This window comes from Bos javanicus, chromosome 16 (genome assembly GCF_032452875.1).
Source record: "Bos javanicus breed banteng chromosome 16, ARS-OSU_banteng_1.0, whole genome shotgun sequence".
NCBI classification, from domain to species: domain Eukaryota; kingdom Metazoa; phylum Chordata; class Mammalia; order Artiodactyla; family Bovidae; genus Bos; species Bos javanicus.
In genome coordinates this window covers 69,517,529-69,543,344 of record NC_083883.1, presented here as the reverse complement: position 1 = coordinate 69,543,344, position 25,816 = coordinate 69,517,529, and the positions used below count along the sequence as shown (strand labels likewise).

Genomic DNA, 25,816 nt, shown 5'->3' with positions numbered 1-25,816 from the left:
TTTGCATCCCATTTTCACTTAGCATTATTTAATTAATATCTTTGTCCTTTTATACCGACATATTTTCATTGCTAAATTGCTGTGTTTATATATATATATATATATATAACTATTTATATTTTATTTTTAGTTGTAGGATAATTACTTTATAATATTGTGATGGTTTTTGCCATACATTAACGTGAACCAGCCATAGGCATACATATGTCCCCTCCTTCTTGTACCTCCCTCCCGCCTCCCTCCTCCTTGCATCCCTCTAAGCTGGCACAGAGGACCAGGTTTGGGTTCCTTGTGTCATAAATTAAATTGCTGCATTATATATTATCATATAGTCTCAAATGTTTAATTTATGATTTTCATGCTGTTAACAAGTACTATGAATTGCAAAATCAAAAATAGAAAAAAACTATAAAATCTCAGATAACATCAATTTCCAATAAAGCAATGAATATGAGGCACTAGGAGTGTAAATATATTGTCCAGTGTTGCAACAAATGTACTTAATGTTGACTCTTAGAAAGTCCGAGATTATTGCCAAAATTTGTTTGAGTTTATTACACAGATAACATGTATCAATCTGTTCTGTTACTAGACTTTATTGGAGCTGAAAAATATATGTGCAATATAAAAAATTCTCTGTATATATTCCAAGGAAAGTTTCAGTGTTATCCCTTAATTCAGTCGTAAAGTAAGTCCTGATTTTCTAGGGAATAGTCAATGGAAAAAATCCAAATTAAATTTATTCTTATTCTTAATATCTGGTGTTGCTCAAGAAGAAAATTCTTTGATCTTCAACTCCTACTCAGATATATATCCTTGTAAGGGATGTTGTACTACATGCTGGAACACTTTCTTTCTTCTTTCCTGCTTCAGCATTAAATTATGTATGACTCCCTGGTGTATATAAATATTTCCTTCTAGTTGGAATCTCACTTGCAGATGGTAGAATGTCATAAATATAACTTAAAAAACCCCCCCAGTAACAGACTCAGGATACTCAAGGTATATTAATGTCACACATCTATGAAAAATGCATGAGATTCTTTCATAGAGTGATGATGCCATTTTTATTTCTTATCTATATTTAACCCTGAGAAAAGTGAGCAGAATGACAGAGTAAAATGAAATATGTTGTTTAAGCTACATTTCATGGTTTCATGGTTGAATTAAAGATATCCTATTTAGTGTCCTGAAATGTCTGCAAGTTTGCTGAGACCATTTCAGTACCAAGCCCAGTTTAATACATTGAAGAGAACATTCAGCACAATATGTGGGGAATAAGGTTCTCAACTTGTGTTCTTGTAGTCTGTGTGTGGCTTTTTTTTTTTTTTTTAACTGTGTTTCATAAAGTTCCAGATAGAGGAGAGTCAGAGTTTTGGTTATCTGAAGATGTCTAAGGAACTAACATACAAAATCAGTTTTATAATTCGAGGCTTTTCATCAGCATCAACCAATAACTTCTCACCACTCTCGTGGAGATATAGTTGTTATTTACTGCAATTACAGTGGGCTTCCCTCAAAGCTCAGCTGGTAAAGAATCCCCCTGCAATGCAGGAGACCCTGGTTCGACTCCTAGGTTGGGAAGATCCACTGAAGAAGGGGTAGGTTACCCACTCCAGTATTCTTGGGCTTCCCTTGTGGCTCAGCTGGTAAAGAATCCACATACAATGTGGGAGACCTGGGTTTGATCCCTGGATTGGGAAGATCCCCTGGAGAAGGGGAAGGCTACCCGCTCCAGTACTCTGGCCTGGAGAATTCCATGGACTGTATAGTCCATGGGGTTGCAGTCACAGCAATTACTACATACTGGGCACTGTGCCAAGTGATTTACATACATCACTCATGTAGTCCTCACAAGAAACGGATAGAGTAGCTATTGTTATCCTCATTTTTATAGATAAGGAAACTACGGTTTAGAAAGGGTTCGTCCAAGTTAATGGGTACTGAAATGTGAATCTGAACCAGCTTGCTGTCTCAGTCTCTCCTAACCATTACTCCAGAACTTTCCAATACTGTTTCATGTAGTAGCACGCATAGAAATTGACAATACTTGCATACAGACTTGAGAAAACTGAAGGGGATTTGGGAATATCTATAATGGGGCTTGGTGGAAAACAAATTATTATATTTTACCTGTGTTGTGTAACTATTGGGAGAAGGCAATGGCACCCCACTCCAGTACTCTTGCCTGGAAAATCCCATGGATGGAGGAGCCTGGTAGGCTGCAGTCCCTGGGGTCGCTAAGAGTCAGACACGACTGAGCTACTTCACTTTCACTTTCCACTTTCATGCATTGGAGAAGGAAATGGCAACCCACTCCAGTGTTCTTGCCTGGAGAATCCCATGGACGGAGAAGCCTGGTAGGCTGCAGTCCATGGGGTCGCACGGAGTTGGATACTACTGAAGCGACTTAGCAGCAGCAGCATGTAACTATTAGAAGAAAAATAAAAACAAAAGAACAAGGACTTTTAAAATAAAAACAATAAATCTTGTCCCATTTTATTTTTTCAGTTTTAGGGAAGTATGGTTGATTTGCGATATTATGTTAATTTCTGCTGTACAGCAAAGTGATTCTGTTATACATATGTATATTCTTTTTCATGTTCTTTTCTATTATGGTTTATCTCAGGATATTGAATGTAGTTCCCTGTGGTATACAATAGGACCTTGTTGTCTGTCCATCCTGCATATATTAGCTTGGTACAAATGTAATTGTGGTTTCAGACTGTGAATTTTAAATCATTATAACTAGGCTTAAAAGGCAGAGACATTACTTTGCCAACAAAGGTCTGGATAGTCAAAGCTGTGGTTTTTCCAGTGGTCATGTATGGATGTGAGAGTTGGACCATAAAGAAAGCTGAGCGCCGAAGAATTGATGCTTTTGAACTGTGGTGTTGGAGAAGAAGACTCTTGAGAGTCCCTTGGACAGCAAGGAGATCCAACCAGTCAATCCTAATGAAAATCAACCCTGAATATTCATTGGAAGGACTGATGCTGAAGCTTTAATACTTTGGCCACCTGATGCGAAGAGCTGAAAAGACCCTGATGCTGGGAAAGATTGAAGGCAGGAGGAGAAGGGGATGGTAGAGGATGAGATGGTTGGATGGTATCACGGACAAAATAGACATGAGTTTGAGCAAGCTCTGGGAGATGGTGAAGGACAAGGAAGCCTGGTGTGCTGCAGTCCATGGGGTTGCAAAGAGTCAGACACGACTGAGCAACTGAACAACAATGACAAAAAAACAGCAAGGCTCAAACACGTCTTTATTAATCAAAATAGGAACCATTACAGTCATTTTTGGCAACGAGAAAGAAATTTGTTTATTCCTGTAGCATAAAAATCCATGCTTTGGAATTTGGTGAACTCTTGGAAAGCGTTTCTGCCTCCTGCTGATTGTGGAAGCATTTTCCCTGGAAAAAAGTTGTTGAGAAGCCTAAAAAAGTGGTAGTCAGTTGACAAGAGGTCAGGTGAATATGGTGGATGAGGCAGAAGTTTGTAGCCCAATTTGTTCAACTTTTGTAGAACTGATTGTGCAACATGCGGTCAGGTGTTGTTGTGGATTAGAATTGGGCCATTTTTCTTGACCAGTATTGGCTTCAGGCATTGGAGTTTTGGTGCATCTCATCAATTTGCTGAGTTTTGCAGGGATTCAGAAAGCTGTAGTGGATCAGAAGGGCAGCAGACCATCAAACAGTGACCATGACCTTTTTTTGGTGCAAGTTTGGCTTGGGAAAGTGCTTTGGAGCTTCTTTTCAGTCCAACCACTGAGCTGGTTGTCACTTATTGTTGTACATCACAGTCTGATTGAGAAACGGTTCTTTGTTGCGTACAATAAGAGAAGACACTTCAAAATGACAATTTTTTTGATTTTCGGTCTGCCAATGGAGCACCCGGTTTTTCAGCTTCCAGTTTGCTGCAAATGCTGAATGACCGTAAAATGGTCAACATTGAGTTCTTTGGCAACTTCTCATGTGGTTGCAAGAGGATCAGCTTTGATAATTGCTCTCAATTGGTTCTTGTCAACTTCTGATGGCCAGCCACTATGCTAACCGTCAAGGCTCTCGTCTCCTTTGCAGAACTTCTTAAACCACCACTGCACTGTAAGTTCATTCACAGTTCCTGGGCCACATGCATTGTTGACGTGAGTTGTGTCCACTGCTTTATGACCCATTTTGAACTCAGATAAGAAATTTGCTCAAATTTGCTCATCATTTAACTTCATTTCCACAATCATATAAATGGAAATACACATACATATAAAATAACCAAATAATAAGTCATTAGCAAAAAAGCATAAAGTGAGAAATGCACATTAAAATGACATATAAAACATAACCACATTTATTTAAGAATGTATTCAAGTATCAAATGGCAAATTTCAGCAGTGCAAAAACCGCAATTACTTTTGCACCAGCCTAGTATAATAGTTTGCATCTGCTCTTGGCATGTTTTAAATAAGGGACATGAGCTCACTTCTATGACCATATAATTTTGGCATCAGATTTTAGGCTTGAAACATAATTTCTGACCAGATTTTTTTTTAAGGACAGTTGCTTCAAATTCTTGACAGTGATCATCAACTAGAAACTTCTACAAACAGGTGAAAACATTTGAATTCATTTTAATAACCAATTATATTCGAAGGGGGTGACAGAGGATGAGATGGTAGGATGGCATCACTGACTCGATGTACATGAGTTTGAGTAAACTCCGGGCGTTGGTGATGGACAGGGAAGCCTGGCGTGCCGCAGTCTGTGGGGTCACAAAGAGTCGGACACGACTGAGTGAACTGAACTGAACTGAATTATATTTAGTAACTCTAAGGAATCCTTTTATCATGTTGAAATAGTCAATGGTAGAATTTCATGTGAAAATGGATAGGCTTTGAATCCAGACTTTTTCACATCAGGGATTTCAGAGTAATGATAAAGCTCTGCTTTTGCCTGGGACTGTCTAGATAGTTCTGTCCCCTAGCCCCCACCCCCAAGAGTGCAACTCGGGGCTTTGCACAGAATATCTTACATGTTAAAGGGATCGCTAGGCTTTTTGTTAAGAATATGCTTATAAGGTAAAAGGAGTGAGCCTGAATATGGTTTGCTAATAAGATTTTTAAAAAGGAGACCAAAGGTAATAGATTTTGGCCTAGAGAATTGAAGTCACATATGTAAGTTCATAGAAAATAAATTAGGATTTGAACCCCAAACTCCAGAGCCTGAACCCCCTACTCCCACATTTGTCCACTAGATAACATTTATGGTCTGATTCTGTTAGAGTTCTTCACTGTTGACTGATGTTTAACATTCTAAAAATGGGCAATTTCTAAGTGCTGTTCAGAGTCTTGGTTAATCTTTTAAATCACGATACTTATTTTTCCATCACTTTCTTTTTTTTATACTTCCCTAGATAAAACTAGGTAAAAGAGAACATCATGCCTTATATCAACAGTAAGTTCCCAGAAGGCAGCTATGCCCAGAACAGCATTGAGTAAGTATGCATTCATTATTCTTGGTTCTCTAATATGTGCCAACTGCTACTGCTAAGTCACTTCAGTCATGTCCGACTCTGTGTGACCCCATAGATGGCAGCCCACCAGGCTCTCCTGCCCCTGGGATTCTCCAGGCAAGAACACTGGAGTGGGTTGCCATTTCCTTCTCCAATGCATGAAAGTGAAAAGTGAAAGTGAAGTCGCTCAGTCGTGTCCGACTCTTAGTGACCCCATGGACTGCAGCCCACCAGGCTCCTCCATCCATGGGATTTTCCAGGCAAGAGTACTGGAGTGGGGTGCCATTGCCTTCTCCAATATGTGCCAAACATTGTGTTAACTTGCAGGATAGCATACAAACAATTTAAGTGGTGGCGGGGAGGGGCGAGGGAAGAAAGCCCTGTAAATAGAAAATGGGTTGCTTTTTCTCATAGGATTACAGAGAACGATGCCATGACCTCTACTTGAGGGCATCATGAAAGGCTTTTCAAAAAGTGACATTTGAGGTGGGTTTTGAAGTGTGAATAGGAGTCTGACAAACTATATATATATAAAATATGTATGTATATATACATATGCATTGTGATTATCTGAGCTCTTACCATGTGGTGAGGTGATGTGATATAGTTAAAGAATATTGGGTGGAAAATCAAGAAAAATATGTTCCTGTCCTGATTTGTACATTATAACTTAGGGGTAAGTCATTTAACATCTCTGTCCTGCAGACTGTTTCGTGAAAGAATTTTGAAAAAAAAAAAAAATCTTGACAATCCTCAGGGGATTATTGGCACCCAGCAATCAGCATTTCTACCCTCTGTTCTTTTACACAAGATTTTGTGCCTGTGTCTATTTAAAATCCACTTTCCCTCCTTTGCCTCTCTCAATATTACCTTTAATTAAAAGTCATCTCTCTTCTTTTAATGAAGCATTTCACAGATGATTCTCATTCAATACCACATGATTATTGAGGAAAAAAAATTTTTAAGTTTAAATACATATTTGAACTCCTGCGACATCAGGCTGTGTGTACCATGAGTATATAAAGATTGATATGGTCTGCCCAATCCTTGGGAATTTGTAATCCAGGAGAAGAGATTGTTACATACAGAGATTACTCTGACACAGGCAGACAGGAATAAAATCAGGGAATCTGTGATCCAGTGGTGGAGGGACACGTCCACTGCACATGAGGAACTCTCAAATAAGTCAAACTTTAAATGGAAAATAGTGTAGGTCCCAATAAAGTGTGGCAATAACCTAAGGCCTGTAGAATGTTATTGTTTACACCATACTTTATTTTACATTATCTCATTTGATCCTTACAATAAACTTGAAATGTAGGAAGGTATCATTTAATTTTATGAGTGAGAAATTCAAACTCAAGGAAATTAACTCACCTCCTCAGGGTTCTTAGTAGTGAGTGGGAGAACAGGGACTGATTTCTAAATTCAGTAATTTTTGTGTAGCACCAGCCGGTTGGATACAGACTCGGGAGGCTGGAGGTGGAAGGGAATGGGACTGAGAGTCAGGTTCTTCATACGGCTCCTGTTTTTAAAGAACTCTTACATGGGGGCGTGGGTGTGGGGGTGAAACTTGAATACCTGCATCACCAGTTTCATGGATTAACCGACAGGTGGCGCCACGTCCCAGTACAAACCTTTTCTCCGTGAAACTATGGCACAGACCACTGACCTTCAGTTAAACTTGGCAGACTAAAGTGAGGTCATAACCCTGCTTGCCCCCTTCCTGAGATAATCAGGATCTGTTTACTTACATTCTTAAAATCAGTAAAGAAGGGAGTGGAAGGCATGAGGATGTTAGAATGTAATGGCTTGGGAATATCCACTCTGCCTTTCATTGCTGAATGCTTTGGAGAAGCAACGAAGTCCCTCTCAGCTCCGGCTCTTCACCTCTCAAGTGAAGTGAACTTTCACAGAAGTTCTTGTGAAAATTAGTCATAATGCGTGACTGTGGGCCAGCTACACAGCTGTTCAGCAAATGGTAGTTATATTTACCCATAGCTAAACATAGGAAACCATGGTCATACCATCATCTCTCTACCTACCCATTTGTTATTAGAAACACATATTCAGGTAGTTAGTCCAGTGTCTACTATTGGTAGGGTATTATTCTTGCATTTTTTGGACTCTTCAGCAGAGGATTCTTTCATGAAGGTTGGGCAGGGAGAGTAGTAGAGGTAGAAAGAGAATACAGATGACCTTTGATTATGCTGTGAAGGTTTTCATCATCTTTCTGATAAACAACATGATTCTGTCAAAAGTCCCCAAGGTAATGAACTAATGCACATTTATTAGGTATATAACTAAGTATTCTACATGGTTGAAATAGCATAGAAATTCTTTCTCAAAATTTATATTGTTATAAGGTAAAAAGAACTATTAACCATGAAATGACTGAAAATACTAGATTATGATTATACATATAGTTAACTGCTAAATGATACTTCTGTGTAGGATTAAGGGAAGTTTTTGATTTCCTGCTCATCTAATCTGGCTCTGCTCACTTCTGGTATTTTGAATAGCTGGTTATCAGGTAGTTTCTGGGAAATCATAGCCAATTTCTCAATAAATAACCTGAAGGACAACAATAAATGAAATCTACAGATGTGGGAAGTCAAGAGGCCCTTACAATAAATCTCTTTTTATTTTTTTTAAATTTATTTAATTGGAGGATAATTGCTTTACAATATTGTGTTGGTTTCTGGCATACATCAACATGAATCAGCCATAGATATACATATATCCCCTCCCTCTTGAACCTCCCTCTCACCTCCCACCCCTTCACACCCCTCTAGGTTGTCACAGAGAAATAAATCTCTTTTCATTTGGCAGGACAGGTCACCCTCAGGAAGTAATAAGGTGAGTCATGCGAACCTGTGAGCTGGTTCAGCTCTTTCAAGTTGCAAGGTAAGAGAGATGTCAGGTCACCTAAGGAGAAACAAGTCTTCTTGCAAGAATGCATGGAATAGGAGATGAACAGTGGGAAGCTTTCACAGAAGGCTCATAGGATCTAGAAGTTTGTTCAAGTGCAACACTGTTCATGCCATCTTATTCCTTCTGTGTCTCCTCAACAGCAGAAGTTTTTGCTTCCTTTCTCCTGAACAAGTCTGGAGACTGTGCTTCTACAGCTGTTACTATTATCACATGAGTTCCTATGTTCCCTTCTTTTCCCCCCTTTAATTGCAGGGTTTCTGCTAACTTGTGGCTTGTAGTCGTGCCTTCTGTTATCTTCTGAATAACTTATTTTTACTACTTTTCTTTCTTTGTCTCCTTTTTCTGTCTAACAACTGTCTGTCTGATGACTCTTTTGGGGTTGAGTAGAGGATTTGATTCTATCACCCATTCATCATGGAATAGAGCATGCTTCTGGTTCACCTGCTAAACATCTGGTAAACTATTTTGGTTGCCTTTGGTCAGATATCCTTTCTCTGTTCATTGAATTCCACTCAAGGTATTAGGGCTACATATTTCAGGGCATGGAGACCTATATGTCAGGAATCTAGAGGTGGGCTAAGTCCATGGCAGCCACTTTGAGGATTCTCAGCTGGGGCAGTGTAAATATAGTCACATTTCATGGTGTTCCTAATGGGCTGTGTAGCCCATAAGAAATAAGTAGATTACATTTTTTTTCTGCCTTTAGTTTTATTGGAGTATAGTTGCCTCACCATCTTGCATTCGTTTCTGCTGAACAGCAGAATGAATCAGCCATACACATACATATCAGCATCCGTGTCTTAGTCGTGTCCAGCTCTTTGTGACCCCAAGGACTGTGTAGCCTGCCAGGCTCCTCAGTCAATGGAATTTTCCAAGCAAGAATACTGGAGCCAGGTCACCATTTCCTACTCCAGGGCATCTTCCTGACTTGGGGATTTAACTCAAATCTCCTGAGTCTCCTGCATTGGCAGGTGGATTCTTTACCACTGAGCCACCTGGAAAGACTGCAAATAGATACATGTCCACACAATGTATCCCCTTCCTTTTGGACTTCCTTCCCACTCAGGCCACCATAATGCATTAAGTAGAGTCCCCCACGCGATACAGTATGTTCTCGTTAGTTATCTATACAGAGTCTCAATATGTATATGTGTCAATCTTAGTCTGCCAATTGCTTCCCCCACTCCCATTTGCTCCTTAGTATCCATGTATTTCTTCTCTATATCTGTTTCTCTTATTTCTGCTTTGCAAATTAGATCACCTATACCATTATTTTATATCCCACATATATGCATTAATATATGATATTTGTTTTTCTGCATCTCATGCAGCTCAATATAAAAAACAAACAACCCAATCAAAAAATGGGCATAAGACCTAAATAGAAATAATGATTTTGAAAGCGGTTCCCCAAGCAAGCTCTGGGAGCTGTGCCCAAGTTAATTAGTTTTCTATTTTTGCCGTAATAAATGATCAATTTAGCAGCTTAAAGTAGCACAAATTTATTATTTTATAGTTCTGTAGGTCAGAAGTTCTATATGGGTATCATTGGACTAAATCTGAGTGTCAGCAGGGCTACATTTTTTTTTTTCTGGAGGTCCCGGAGAAGATTCTACCTGCAGGATCATTAGGTTGTTGGCAGAATTCAGTTCCTTGCAATAGTAGGATTAAGGATTCTTTCCTTGCTGATGGTCAGCTGAAGCTCCTTCTAGGAGCCACCTGCATTCTTTGGCTTGTGGCACCTTTCCTTCAGAGCCAGAAGCAGAAAGTCAAGTCCCTCTCAAGCTTCAGATCTCTCCTGCTGCTGCTTCTGTCTTCTCATCTCCTTGAATCAATCTTTCTGCTTTCCTCTTCTGCTTTTAAGGACTGTGTGACTAGATTAGGTTTACCAGAATAATCTAGGATAATCTCACTGTCCCAAAGTCTATAATATTAATCACGTCATCTGCAAAATCCCTTTGCCATGTAAGGTAACATATTCACAAGTTCCAGTATTAGGACATGGACATCTTTGTGGGGCCGTTAATCTGGCCTGGCAGACCATTTTTTAAAAAAATATAAATTTATTTATTTTAATTGGAGGCTAATTACTTTACAGTATTGTATTGGGTTTGCCATACATCAATATGAATCCGCCGCGGGTGTACATGTATGTGTTCCCCATCCTGAACCCCCTTCCCACCTCCCTCCCCATACCATCCCTCTGGGTCATCCCAGTGTACCAGTCCCAAGCATCCTGTATCCTGCATCGAACCTGGACTGGCGATTCATTTCATATATGATATTACACATGTTTTAATGCCATTCTTCCAAATCATCTTATCCTCTCCCTCTCCCACAGAGTCCAAAAGACTGTTCTATACATTTGTGTCTCTTTTGCTGTCTTGCATACAGGGTTATCATTACCATCTTTCTAAATTCCATATATATGCGTTAGTATACTGTATTGGTGTTTTTCTTTATGGCTTACTTCACTCTGTATAACAGGCTCCAGTTTCATCCTCCTCATTAGAACTGATTCAAATGTATTCTTTTTAATGGCTGAGTAATACTCCATTGTGTATATGTACCACAGCTTTCTTGTCTATTCGTCTGCTGATGGACATCTAGGTTGCTTCCATGTCCTGGCTATTATAAACAGTGCTGCAATGAACATTGGGGTACACGTGTCTCTTTCAATTCTGATTTCCTCGGTGTGTATGCCCAGCAGTGGGATTGCTGGATCATAAGGCAGTTCTGTTTCTAGTTTTTTAAGGAATCTCCACACTGTTCTCCATAGTGGCTATACTAGTTTGCATTCCCACCAACAGTGTAAGAGGGTTCCCTTTCCTCCACACCCTCTCCAAGCACACCATTTTTTGACTTCCACTTGTCTTGAACATGACAAATATAAATCCTCCAGAACCTATCACAGTTTTCACATCCTCCTGAAGCTGTCCTCACATATGATTGGCAATGCTGATTTTTTCTTTCTTTGACTTCTTACACCATATTGTTTATACCACATTTGGTCACATGATCTTATAGTACTCTTGATGGTTTAATAAATATTTAAAGTATTATATAAGTAGCAGGCTTTGGGGAAAGGAAGCCTAACGGAGTACCAGTCCCTGGGCTGATGATCACTTCATTGATGTATCTACCACCAAAGCGGAGCTACTACAAGATTCTTATAATATGTTTTCTAGTTCCCTCTCTTACTCTGGCAGCCAGAGTTGATTAGAATTTAAATCATTCTTTCAATAGAGTAGAGCTTCTGCCCTTGGATTTTATTGTTTGTTTCATGAAAGAGAGCTCCAGTTGACAATTCAGGCATGGTTAGAATTCAGGAAATCTTTGTTGACAAAGATCACATTATAATTACCCTAAATCCAACTCTCTATGAAGATAATAGAATGTTAGAAAGTTTAGGGTCAGGCTTAACGCCTAGATTTCATCCCTCCTTTTCTGTTCACTTCCAAAGTCCACTGAGTATGTCCATAAAGACAAGACCAGGGATAAAAATATAAATGTTATCAAAGTACCAAACAACAGTTCATTAATCTGTTTCTTAGAGCAGTGCTTTTTAGTAAGGGACCAAATTGAGAGTGGCCATTGAGAAATGACCCTGGGACCTGTGCTATTCTGGTTTACCCAGTTACCTGCAGACAGAAAGCTTTAGGCGGGCCAGAAGCCAAATAGATATCTCTTTGCTTACCGCATGGAGGAGGAAGCCAGGGGTTTTAAAAATGTGTTTGTTTTATAGACTTTTGAAGCAGGCAGCCCATAGTGAGTGAGAAATAAAGGAGTCTGTCTTGCTTTTGAGCAGCTCACTGGTTTTATGGCCCGGTCTCATTAATCACTCTGTGACTTCAACACTCAGAGAAGAGACTTGAAACTTCATTCCTATTGATCCTTCCTGGATAGTAGAACAAGAGTTCCCTTTCTTCTTCTTCTCTCCCTTCTACCCACTTGGAGCTTCTTCCCAGGTGGCTCAGCAGCAAAGAATCTGCCTGTCAGTGCAGGAGACGTGGGTTCTATTCCTGAGTCTGGAAGACCCCCTGGAGAAGGAAATTGCAACCCACTCCAGTATTCTTGCCTGGGAAATCCCATGGACAGAGGAGCCTGGTGGGCTACAGTCCTTGGGGTCGCAAAGAGTCAGACACGACCCAGTGACTAAACAACAACAACGCTTGCTCCTTCCTGGGCGGTGGAACAGGAGTTCTGTCTCTTCTGTGTACATGTGAGGGCAGGGGATAGGCATAACCCACCTCTGGCCTTTCAGGAACGGGACTTTACTGCTGCTGCTAAGTCGCTTCAGTCATGCCCGACTCTGTGCGACCCCATAGACGGCAGCCCACCAGGCTCCTCTGTCCCTGGGATTCTCCAGGCAAGAACACTGGAGTGGGTTGCCATTTCCTTCTCCAATGCATGAAAGTGAAAAGTGAAAGTGAAGTTGCTCAGTCGTGCCAGACTCTTAGTGACCCCATGCACTGCAGCCTACCAGGCTCCTCCGTCCATGGAATTTGCCAGGCAAGAGTACTGGAGTGGGGTGCCATTGCCTTCTCCAAGACTTTACTGAGCCCCACTTATTTATCAGTCACCAAATTGAGCTCTTCCTGAATATATTTCCTCATGAACCCTCAATAGCTTTTGAGTAGACATCAATGGCACATGCTTTGATCTCCAAAGACTCTTACTTCTGTACTCCTCTGATAGGAGTTAAGGATCCAGATCAGCCACTGCTTATGGGTTGGAAGTTTCTTCGAAGGAATAACAGTTGTTAGACTGTGTTTTCCATGGGTAGTTCCATTTTGCGTTTGTAGTTCCTTTCGCTGTGTTGCTTTGCTGTGTTACTTTATCTCCAGGATTCTTCTCTTTTGAATCCTGCTTCTCATGTAGCAGTTAAGAAATGGTTCTCTCTCCCTAATATCTTCTTAAAAAGCCTAAACATTTTAGGTTTACAGAAACGTTGCAAAAATTGTGTCTAGTTCACATACACTTTTCACTAAGCTTTTCTTGATGTCAGTAACTTATGTAACCACGGTATAGTGATAAAATCAATGATCAAAATCAAGGAATGAACACTGATACCCCTCTGATCAACACAGAGTTGTGGTTCAGATTTCACCAGTTTCCCTGTCATCAAAATATCCTTTTCTTGTCCAAGAACCCTATCAGGAACTTCACCTGCGCTCAGTACATCCGGCTCCTTAGTCTCCTGCAACCTGTGACACATTATTTCTGTATCTTTCATCAACTTGACGATTTGGATGAGTATTGTTGAGATGTTTTGCAGAATCTCTCTCTCATTTGGGGTTTGTCTGATGTTCTGTCATCATTAGAATAAGGTTGTGCTTGTTCAACAAAAATCCCACCAGTGATGTTGCATCCTTCTCAGCGCATCCCAGTAACAATTTTCATCACTTGGTTAAGGTGGTGTCTGCTGGATTTCCACCGTAAAGTTATTATTTATGCATTGGAAATTGATAATGATAGTGGGGGAGAAATTTTGAGAGTGGAGTAATATCTTTTTCATCAAACTTTTGCCCAACAATATTAGTATCCATTGGTGGAGCTTGTCTGTAACAGATATTACTGTTGTGTTGGGATCATGGTAATTTTCTAATTCCTTCTTTATTTTTACATTTATTAGTGGGAATTTTTCTGATAAGAGATATCCTGTATCCCCAGTTTATTTATTTATTCAAGTATTTATAGTCTGTAGGGACTCCTGGATATTAATTTTACTAATATGGCTTATAAATCCAACACTTTCTCTTTTCCTGTCTTCCTTTCTTCCCCTCTTCTTTTTGTTTTTTTCTTTCATTGTTCAAACTTTGGCTGTTTGGAGTTCCTTGCCGTTGGTTCTTGTGTCCCTCTGACATATCTCATTCTTTTTGTACACTTCCTTATTTTTCTAGCATTATGAGATGTCCTGGGCTTACCTTATATTTTCTCTGCTCCAGTCCTGATATCAGCTAGTCCTCTAAGGAGCCTGCTTTCATTTTTGGAGAACAGTATTTAGAAGATGAAGATCTGGGTGCTGGGTGTGCTCCTTGTTATTGTATATCATTGATCCCAGGCCCTCTCAGTGGGCAGCATATATACTAACCCAACTATACACATATTTATTTACATTTACGTCTATATTCATAAATCTGCATATACATTAAAAACTGAGTTTGTATTGGTATCTCTGACTCCAGTTGAACACACAAGGTCTTTGTAGCCTTCCTTCCTTCCTCATTTTTATGAATTTATTTGTATTTACGGTTACACTGGGTCTTCACTGCTGTGCACGGGCTTTCTCTGGTTGTGGTGAGCGGGCTTCCGGTTGCATTGCACAGGCTCTAAGCGCGTGGGCTTCAGTAGCTGCGGATTGTGGGTCCTGGAACTGGGGCTCAGTAGCTGCGGTGCATGGGCTTAGTTGCTCCGTGGCATGTGGGATCTTCCTGGACCAGGGATTAATCCCATGTTCCCTGCACTGGCAGACAGATTCTTATTCACTGCACCACCAAGGAAGTCTGCTCCTTTCTTATTTTTAACTTCTTTTTCCCCACAATGAGAAAGCTGGATTTCAATATGTGCAATACCTTTACTTACTTGTTCAGTCCTAGAATACATGTAAAGGATTATAGAATTGCTAGCCCATACTGCTATTAGAAATAGATTTGCTAAATAGTGTACAACATTTTTGTGTACAGTGTGAGATATTTATCTAATTTTAACTTTTCTAATCAACTTGTCAACATCCATCGGTTGTCCCAGCGCCATTTATTAAAACGTCTGTTTTTATCTCGGTGATTTAAGATGTCATTTGTAGCATATACTCAGTGCTCATCGATACCTGTGTCTGTTTCTGAACTTTCTATCTGTTTCTATCGATCTAGTTGTCCATTCATGTACCAATACCACGCTTTTAATTACAGAAGTTTTACAGTTTATTATAGTATATTTTAATGTGTGCTATGGCTAGTTTCCCTCTGTAGTTTTTCTCTTTGGGTGTTTTCCTAGCTATTCTTGCATATTTGTTTTTCTATCTAAATTTTAGTTATCAACTTATCTAACTCTGTTAAATAATTTCTTGGTAATTTTATTAGGGTGGTATTGAGTTAATAAATTAATATAAGGGAAACTGTCGTGTTTAATGCCAGGTCACCTAACCAAGAGCAGAGAACGCCTTGCCATCCCTTAAAATCTGCTTTTGTTTCTTTCAGGAGGTCTGCTATGGCTCTGCTAATTTGCGTCAGCCTCTCAGTTGTTTCCCTTCCTCAGCCTCTCTGCACACGTGTTCAGGCCATGCCCTTAAAGATCCTTCCCTATGTCTGGCTGCCTCATAGCACTTAACACACATTTTTAAAAGGAAGAAAAGAAAAAGAAGAAAAGGTAACTTGTTGTGGGCTCATTAGTGTCATCTCCCCCCACAAAAACAATTTGTATTACTGTCCTAACCTTAGAACGAAACCATATTTGGAGATTAAATCCTTATAGAGGTGATGAAGTTAAAATGAGGTCATCAGGGTGACGTTAATCCAATCTGATAAAAAAGGGAAATTTGGACACAGATTTGTACTAAGGGAGGATCATCTGAGGACACAGGGACAAGACAGCCATCTAGAAGCCAAGGAGAGACCTCAGAAGAAAGCGACTCTGCTGACAACTTAAACTTAGCCTTTGGAACTGTGAGAAAATCAATTTCTGGGGTTTAAGCTACTCAGCTTGTGGTAATTTGTTATTGCAGCCTTAGCAAGCTAATATATTTTTCTAGAGAAAATTTTACTTACCTCAAGAGATCAGCCCTATTGATTAATTAATAGTCAGAGTTTCTTTGCAAATTCTACTCTTGAGATAGACTTTTTAGACCAGTATGGACGTGCTTTGAGCCTCAATACTGCTGTCACTGATTCAGCCAATATACAAGTGACATGATCAATATTTTCAAGCCGTGTCCTCAGGGATGCTAGAAATACGACTTCATTTTTTTCTATCACTCACCCTTATTTCTGTCTTGAGCCTCAGTGCTGCCTGGTGGCAGAAAATTTACCCAGTTAATGCTAGTTTTAAGTATTTCAGATTAGGTCCATTTGCAGACTTTTCCTTCCCAAATGACTTCTCAGAGATTGGTTCAGTAAAATGCAGTAATCAGTCATGTTTTGTCGTGGCCAAGCTTAATAATGCCTCCTCTTAAAATCTTCCCTGCTTCTCTCCCTATCTTTCATGCCTGCTTTTTGCATTCCCTGAAATGTGTAGCAGATACACCTTCTCTAGGCTCTCCTTTTTCTGCAGACTAAAATAACGCCTTGGCTTGTCTCTCTAGGCCCCACTTGGAAAGAAGCTCAGTCTGCCTTTACTCTCTGAATGCCAGGATTATCTGAGGAGCATTTGTTCATCTTTCTTTTCCCTTATACTAAGACCTGATCCTGGGTTGGAGATGTAGGGTTAAAAGCCCCTTCTGTAAAGATGGAGACACATTGCCTCCACTACCCAGACACACGGCACTTCCTCATTCTTTCCAGTGTCACGTTCCACTCTGTGTATATTCTATAATTTATTTAACTGGTTTCCCATCAATGGATATCTTTTGCTATTGCAAACAGTATGGCAGTGAATAGCCTGTCCATTTGATGGACATTTGCAAATTGATCCAAATACTATGCGTGCGGTTTCTCATGATTTCTACGCTGTCCTCAGCATTGTATGAATTTCATCCTACAATTCACTTCAGCAGCTTCACCAACATTGAGGGCTATCAATCTTTTTAATATTTGACAATTTTGTAGATAAAATATTGCATATAATTTTAGTTTAGATGTTTATTTCTCATTTTCTAAGATACTTTTTAATCATATATTTAAGAGCTTTTTATTGTTTTTGTAGCTTATCTGTTCCTGTCCTTTTTTCCATTCTTCTGTTGGTTTGTTGGTGTTTTGATTTTTCTGAGGCCATTATAAAGGAAATTATCCCTTTGTCTTTCACTTGTTTTAGCTATGTTTTTTCTTTATTTTTCATTTGTAGTTTGACGTTTCTAATAATGAGTTTTTCCAGGAAGAATTTTTAATTTTGTTGTTAACTTTATCAGTTGTTTTCTTTGGCATCTTAGAACATCTGTGAATATTTAATACTAGGAGTAGTAGCAAAGAAGTTGCTTTTTTCCTGTTCCTCCCAGCTAGAACTGAAAGCGGGAAGAGCTCCAGTGCTGTTTTCAAACTTTGCCTTAAATACCTTCTCAGTGGGTCTACATCAGAGTGAATTTGAAGTGTTGTTACTCAGTTCTTACAAAATAATCTGGTTGATCCCAGTTTACAGAGCTACTCGTGCCTTGTATAGTCCTTCAAAACTGTGGACAAGTTTTCTGAAAAAAGAAACAGAACAAAGCTAATGGTGCAGAACAATCACTTGACTTGATGCCGTGCGTGAGAAAAGCAACTATTCCTGCTGTGCGTGAGAAAAGCAACTTTTCCACTGTTGATAACTGCTATAATGTACTTCATTGCCCAAGTTAATGGATAACAGTGATACAGAGTAAAAAGATACTGTGCTTTTTGCTCTCATTTTCTCGACAGATTTCAATGAAATAACGAAGAATATTCTTTAGAACATGTTTCGACGTTTATAACACTTTTCCAAAACTTCTAGTATGATAATGCTACTAGATTAGGGCATGTAAGAATTACCTTCTTACAAAAGGAATTTCATTTATAAATGCTGCAGAACTGGAGTTTGTCATTTCTTCTCTTATTACTGCTGCTGCTGCTGCTAAGTCACTTCAGTCGTGTCCAACTCTGTGCAACCCCATAGAAGGCAGCCAACCAGGCTCCCCCACCCCTGGGATTCTCCAGGCAAGAACACTGGAGTGGGTTGCCATTTCCTTCTCCAATGCATGAAAGGGAAAAGTGAAAGTGAAGTCTCTCAGTCGTGTCTGACTCTCAGCGACCCCATGGACTGTAGCCTTCCAGGCTCCTCTGTCCATGGGATTTTCCAGGTGAGAATACTGGAGTGGGGTGCCATTGCCTTCTCTGTCTCTTATTACTGCTGCTGCTGCTAAGTCGTGTCAGTCATGTCCGACTCTGTGCGACCCCGTAGACAGCAGCCCACCAGGCTCCCCCGTCCCTGGGATTCTCCAGGCAAGAACACTGGAGTGGGTTGCCATTTCCTTCTCCAATGCATGAAAGTGAAGTTGAAAGTGAAGTCGCTCAGTCGTGTCCAACTCTTTGCAAACCCGTGGACTGCAGCTGACCAGGCTCCTCTGTCCATGGGATTTCCCAGGCAAGAGTACTGGAGTGTGCTGCCATTACTAGCGTAATTTAAATAACCGAGAGAGGTTCTTCAATTAATTTGGTGTGTGCCTTCAGTGTGCCTCAAGTAACCTCTTCCATGTTAACAGCCTGGCTTATTTTAGGAAGAAAGGGTGACCTTAAGAAACAGCTGAGCCTGTGTGCTCATTGTTGTCAGTAAGGTGGGCTTGCCATCAGCTAACTAAGGCAAGAATTATAGTCTTGGTTAAAATTTTCTCCGAATATAAGTATACTGCACCCCTACAGTTATCTTTCAGCAGAATATAGCAAAATAAAGAAAAAGCCCTTCTGGCAGTGCAACTTATTCATTGGGAGGTTGTAACAAAGCTTATTTTAAAACCACACATTAAGTTGTATTTGGTGTTTGTTAGAGACCCTCAAACTCTTCTGATGATCACATGAATTTCTTACTGAAGGTGCAGAAGCTGCCTGACTTAGGATTCAAGAAAGAGTTAATAAGAACTTTCAGTTTTTATTTTTTCCTAAAAATATTTAGCTCCCACATATGATTTTACTGTCTGTTGCTTAATACCATTTGAAAATTATTGGTAAATGACATAAATTTATGAAGTTATTACCAAATATTCAAGTGCTGAAGCAGATTTAATACTTCCTACCGTTTTTTTAAAAGAAAAATCTTGGTCATTCTGTCTTTTACAGCAGAAGAAAACACACAGGAACTTAAGTTAAAAAGTTTGTTATAAAATTTTTTAAAAATTTGAAATTGAGGTATAATTTACATATAATAAAGTGTACAGATTTTGAATTTAGTTTTATTAGTTTTAATAACTGTGTACACCCACCATCCATAAAAACAGTGTAGCATATTTCCATTTCCTCCAGGAAGTTCCCTTGTGTCCCTTTTTAGTCCTTAGATGCCTCTCCTTATAACAGGCAACCTGTGGCTGGACATTTGAATTCTTTCCAGAGCTTTGCTGTGATGGGTAAGTTTTGCAAACATTGTTGTACACATCTTTCTGTGGGTATATGTTTTCAGTTCTCTTGGGTAAATGCCTAGAAATGTAACTGCCAGTCAACAGTTCTCCAAAATATCGCACCATTTCACATTCTCATGGCAGTGTATGAGAGTTCCAGGTGCTCTGCATCATCACCGACATTTGGTAATATCAGTTTTTTATTTTTTAAAAAAGATTTATTATTATTTTTTTTGGCTATGTTGGGTCTTCATTGCTGTGCACAGGCTTTCTCTAGTGGTGAGTGAGGGCTACTCTGCATTGCAGTGGCTTCTCTTGTTGCAGAGCCTGAGCTCTAGGCACGTGGGCTTCAGTAGCTCTAGCATACAGATTCAGTAGTCATGGTCCACAAGCTTTGTTGGTCTGTGGCATGTGAGATCATCCTGCACCAGGGATCGAACTTGTCTCTTCTGCATTGGTGGGTGCATTCTTAACCACAGGACCACCAGGGAAATCCCAGTGTGTGATTTTTGATGTTAACTATTCTAGTGGGTATGAAATGGTATCTCGTTTTGATTTTATTTTGAATTTCCCTTGAATAAGAATGAACTTCTTTTTATATCCTATTGATCACTTATTTGTATAGCTTTTTTTGGGTGAAGAGTTTGTTGAAGTATTTTGTCCGTTTAAAAAATTAGGTTGTTAGTTTCTTTTTCTTAAGTGTTGATTTGTAAGAGTTCTTTGTATATACTGGGTACAGATTTTTAAAAGCATATTTAGCAGATATTTTTTCCGTAGTGTGTAGTTTGCTTATTAATTTTGTAACTGGTGGTTTTCAAGGAGCAAAATTTTAAAATTGTGATGGGTCTGTTTATCAATTTTTTCTTCAATAGCTAGTTCTCTTGTGACCTAAGAAATCTTCATCTACTCTAGAGCCCTATGGCTCTAGTTTTCAGATTTATATCTATAATCCACCCCAAAATAATTATTTATGTGTAGAGTGGAATAGCAGTTGAAGTTTATTTATGTATTTAAAGTAATGTACAGAGGACTTTATTTCCCTCGTAGAAATTCCTTGACATTTTTTTTGAAAACCAAGCAATATATGTGTGTGGATCCATTTCTGTAATCTCTATTTTGTTCTATTAATCTATTTTTCTTTGTAGCACTAGCACACTGTGTTAATTACTGTTTCTACAGTGTGAGTTTTGAAACCAGACAGCATACATCTTCAACTTTGTTCTTTTTGTAAAAAACTACTTCCGATTCTTTGCATTTCTGTAAACATTTTAGAATCAGCTTTTCTGCTGGAATTTTGGGATTGTACTAAAACATTAATTTGGGTAAAATGTATATTGACAGTGTTGAGTCTTTCAAGCTATGAACATAGTATCTTTCCATTTATTAGGTCTTCTTTAGTTTCTTTCAGAAATTTTTATAGATTTTAATCTATACAGCTTGTGAATTTTTTGCTAAAATTATTCCTATATACTTGGTGTTTTGTGTTGCTATAGTAAATGGTATTGTTTTAAGATTGCACCTTATTATTGTTTGTTGTTTGTATGTGGAAGTACAAATGACATACATGTTTTGCCCCACTATTCTTCAAATTTGCTAGATTCACTTGTCAGTTCTAATATAATTTGTTTTTGCAGCTTCTATAGGAATTTCTGGGTAACCAGTCATAACTGCAAATAATGATAGTTTTATTTCCTATCAAAACTGTATGCCTTGTTTTGATTTTTTTGCTGTATTTGCCTATTAATTCTAGTACAATAATATTACAATATTTCTAAGGTACCAAAATAGAAAAATGAGTAGAAATGGTGAGAATTAGTATCTTTCCTTGTTCGCAGTATTAGGGAGAAAGATTTCAGTGCTTCACTTTTATATTATTGTATTAGCTGTTAACTTTTTATTATTATTATTACTAATAGTCCCTTTATTAGATTTCCTTTTCCTCATTTAGAATATTTCTATTCTTTCTATTCCTATTTCCTTCTATTCCCTTTATTAGATTTTCTTCTCTTCCTTATTTGCTGAGTATTCTTTTTAAAATCATGAATAAGTGCTGAATTTTGTTTGCTGAATTTTTGCTTTTTTGTTATTTTTAGTGATAATTTTATAATTTTTCTTCTAATTCTGTTCATGTGTCAATTAACATCAGTTAATTTTTATACCAACCTTGCGTTCCATGTTTATGTTTGTTATATATTGTTGAATTAGATTTATTACTATTGTGTCTATTGTATATATATTCATAAAATATATTGGCCTGTAATTTGCTTATTTCTGTTAGATTTTTGTATTATAGTTATGCTGGCATCAAAAGGAGTTGAGAACTATTTCCTTCTTGATTTTTCTGTGAGATTTGTATATATCATAGGATTGTCTGTTAATCAACATTACAGAATGACTGATGAGTTAATGGTTCAGCATTTTCCAAAATTTTATTTTTGAGTCATCTGATATTTTAAAGGAGATATCTAATAGACTTTTAATTATGAATTTCTCTACTTTTCCTAAACCTCTCCATTTCTCAGTTACATAATCAGAAGTCAGTTTGTGTGGTTCTAATTCTTTGAAGCTATATTTTGATTTTTATGTAATACCACCCACTGTGTATAAGGATGATACTAAAGTGATCATTTATAGTTTGTGTTATTTGTAATATCATGATGGTAAGCATTTCCTACTCTTATCCAATGTCCTTGACATTAAAATCTGCACAATAAATATTTCATAGATTTCCCCAGAAAAAAAGTACATTTTTTCAAGCAAATATATAGGTCTTTCAAGAATTTGAACTTCTTAAAACTTAGTTACTATGAAGCTCAAAGTTAAATTTAACGTTCAGTTGTAATACCTAACTTATACCAGTTGCTTTAGATAGCTTTGATAGCTCAGTTGGTAAAGAATCTACCTGCAATGTAGGAGACCCTGGTTCAATCCCTGGTTGGTGAGATCCACTGGAGAAGGGATAGACTACCCACTCCAGTATTCTTGGGCTTCCCTTGTGGCTCAGCTGATAAAGAATCCACCTGCCATGCGGGAGACCTGGGTTTGATCCCTGGGTTGGGAAGATCCCCTGGAGAAGGGAAAGGCTACCCACTCCAGTATTCTGGCCTGGAGAATTCCATGGACTGTATAGCCTATAGGGCTGCAAAGAGTCAGACAGGACTGAACAACTTTCACTTCTGAATTGGCTAGAGAGATTGGGAAGAAAGGAATTAATAAAAACATTTTCACTTGTTGCCCACGGAAAGCTCCATTTAACTGAACACACACCACCAGATTCTTAAACTAAAGGCAGTGGTATGATTTACCTGCTCCACACCACTGGTTCCAAAGTGGAACATTCTTAGCCCAGGATTCTTTTTTGTGTTTAGTAATGGATGGGTGGGAAGAAACTCCTCTTGGATCATGACTTGACTCAGTTTTTGGTTAAAAGCAGAAACCATAGATGACACATCAGATCTCAGAGCAGCATCCGAGTAAGAAAATGGAAAATCTGCGCCATAGTAGTCCTAATCCACTAAGTGTAGCCCTCACTGAATTCACCTTGTCCTCTGAACCTCTTTCTTGCTTCCAGTTGGGTCATCAGAGATCCACCTGGCTTTGTCACTGGCCCACCTTCTTCTGTGCTCTTAAGTCATTTCTTAAATATCGATATATTTGGGTCATTGGAGACAATGTTCTTAATTAATACTAGGAATCAAAACAATTTTGTGGTTAGATCTCATTGATTGGTATAAACCTTTTATTCATTGATTCAAAATAGTACATTAATTTTTTTCCCCAAAGAGGTAAAAAAATAAAAAAGATACAAAATTTCCTATGGAGGCTATATTTGATATCTTTTATTATTCTTGCAAAGTGTGATGATCATAAAAAAACTCAAAGAAATCTACTCATAGATGCTTGGCTTACCTAACTACTCTAATTGCCATTTTTCCTTTTTTAATTGTAATTTTCTTATTTTATGTCTCCTAAAATTGTGAACTGCCTAAACTTTTTTTTTAATTAAATAGAAGGGTTATAAAAATACTTAACAATCTAAAACATTGAACAGGTTGTGGTAAATCATTTTTATAGTTCTTCCCCCAAGAAGAGTGTAGAGCCGTCACAAGTTGAAGGCAGGGTCATCCTCTCCACATGGTCAAATTAAATACTGTTTCTGCAGGAAAACAAGAAGTATTATGCAGGAGAGTGATGAATACATAGACATATGACGCTGCCTCTGTTCCAACAACTTCCACATTTGCATCTCCTGCCCAGACTTCTCCCTAACTCCATCTTGTATTCCCAGAATGTTCTCACATATATCTAAATGGCATCTTATGGTTAACATTGTCCTAAATTGATTCTTGATCTTCCTCACCATGCTTCATCCTCCCATGCCCATCTTCTTTCAATAAATGGCAAGTCTATACTTCCAGTTCCTCTGGCAAAGCACCTCGAAGCCATCTTTGACTCTTCTGTTTTACTCACATCCCACATCTGATGCACAGTAAATTTTATCATTGCATCTACAAAATATACTCTGAAAATGAACCTGTAGTAATGATGACTTTCACTGTCACTGCCATGGTCTAAGTCATTTCCCACCTGGATTATTGCAATACTTTTCTAACCTACTTCCAGCTTATTCTTTTCAGAATAATTTCAGTAATGCAAAGATCTTGTTAAAATCTAGGTCAGATCTTGTAACTTTTCTGTGCCACTTCCCTGTTCTAGACTCTCCAAGAGCTTCCTTTTCTCTCTGACACAGAGTGAAAGCTAGAGAGAGACTTTCCAGTAGTCCATAGCATGTCCATGATCTGGCCATGGATCACCTCTCTGAGCTCATTTCTTCCTCCTCCTCTCCTGCCTGACATTCCGCTCCAGCCACACTGTTTTCTCAGGGCGTCCTGTCTGGACCACTTTCTCCAGGTATCATCATGTGTTACTTTCTCATCATTTTTAGACTTTAATCACGGTTATTTTCTCATTGAGGATTTTCATGGCCAGTGTAATATTGCACTCTCTCCCGGGTACTCTCTGTTCCATTTCACTGCTTTTTTTCTTCTTATCTTTTATTATCACTCACAAACTGTTCTAGTTTCCTTGGGCTGCTGTAACAAAAAATCACAACCAGCTGTCTCAAAACAGCAGGTATTTATTCTCCCACAGTTATGGAGGATAGGAGTCCAGAATGATGGTGTACCAGGGTTGGTTCCCTCTGGAGGTTCTGATGGAGAATCTGTTCATGCCTCTCTCCTGAATTTTGGTGGTTACTGGTCATCCTTGGCATTCTTGGGTGTGAAGCTGCATCACCACAGTCTCAGCCTTTATCATCACATGGTGTTCTTGCTGTGTTTCTTTTCCCCCTTCTTGGAAGGACATGAGTCATGTTGGATTTAGGGCCCACCTTAAGTCAGTATGGGCTTCCCTGGTGGCTCAGATGGTAAAGAATCCGCCCGCAATGTGGGAGACCTGGGTTTGATCCCTGGGTTGGGAAGATCCCCTGGAGGAGGGCATGACACCCCACTCCAGTATTCTCGCCTGGAGAATTCAATGGACAGAGGAGCCTGGCGGGCTACATTCCATGGGGTCGCAGAGAGTCAGACACGACTGAGCGGCTTTCACCTTCACCTTTTAATTGAGTATGGCTTCCCAGGTGGCACTAGTGGTAAAGAAAGTGAAAGTGAAAGTGAAGTCGCTCAGTCGTGTCTGACTCTTTGCGACCCCATGAACTGTAGCCTACCAGACTCCTCCATCCATGGGATTTTCCAGGCAAGAATACTGGAGTGGGTTGCCATTTCCTTCTCCAGGAGATCTTCGCAACCCAGGGATTGAACCCAGGTCTCCCGCATTGTAGGCAGATGCTTTACCGTCTGAGCCAACCCAACTGCTAATGCAGGAAACATAAGAGACATGAATTCAATCTCTGGGTTGGGAAGATCTCCTGGAAAAGGGAATGGCTAGCCACTCCAGTATTCTTGCCTGGAGAATCCCATGGACAGAGGAACCTGGTGGGCTATGGTCTATAGGGTCACAGAAGTCGAACACTATTGATGGGACTTAGCGTGTACATCTGGTCATCAAAGCCACCCTTTCTCCTTTTGATCCAGTATGATCTCATCTTACCTTGATTACATCTGTAAAGACTGCGTTTCTAAATAAGGTCATAGTCATAGATTCCAGAT

The 25,816-nt window shown here is 39.0% G+C and overlaps 1 long non-coding RNA gene across 2 annotated transcripts in view; it reads left to right on the top strand.

Moving 5' to 3' along the window:
* LOC133228118 (uncharacterized) overlaps nt 1-25,816 on the top strand; it is a 199,997-nt gene that overhangs the window by 43,498 nt on the left and 130,683 nt on the right. For both annotated transcript variants that reach the window (XR_009730071.1, XR_009730072.1), the window contains exon 2: nt 5,405-5,485. This is a non-coding gene — a long non-coding RNA (uncharacterized LOC133228118). The remainder of the gene's footprint in view (nt 1-5,404; nt 5,486-25,816) is intronic.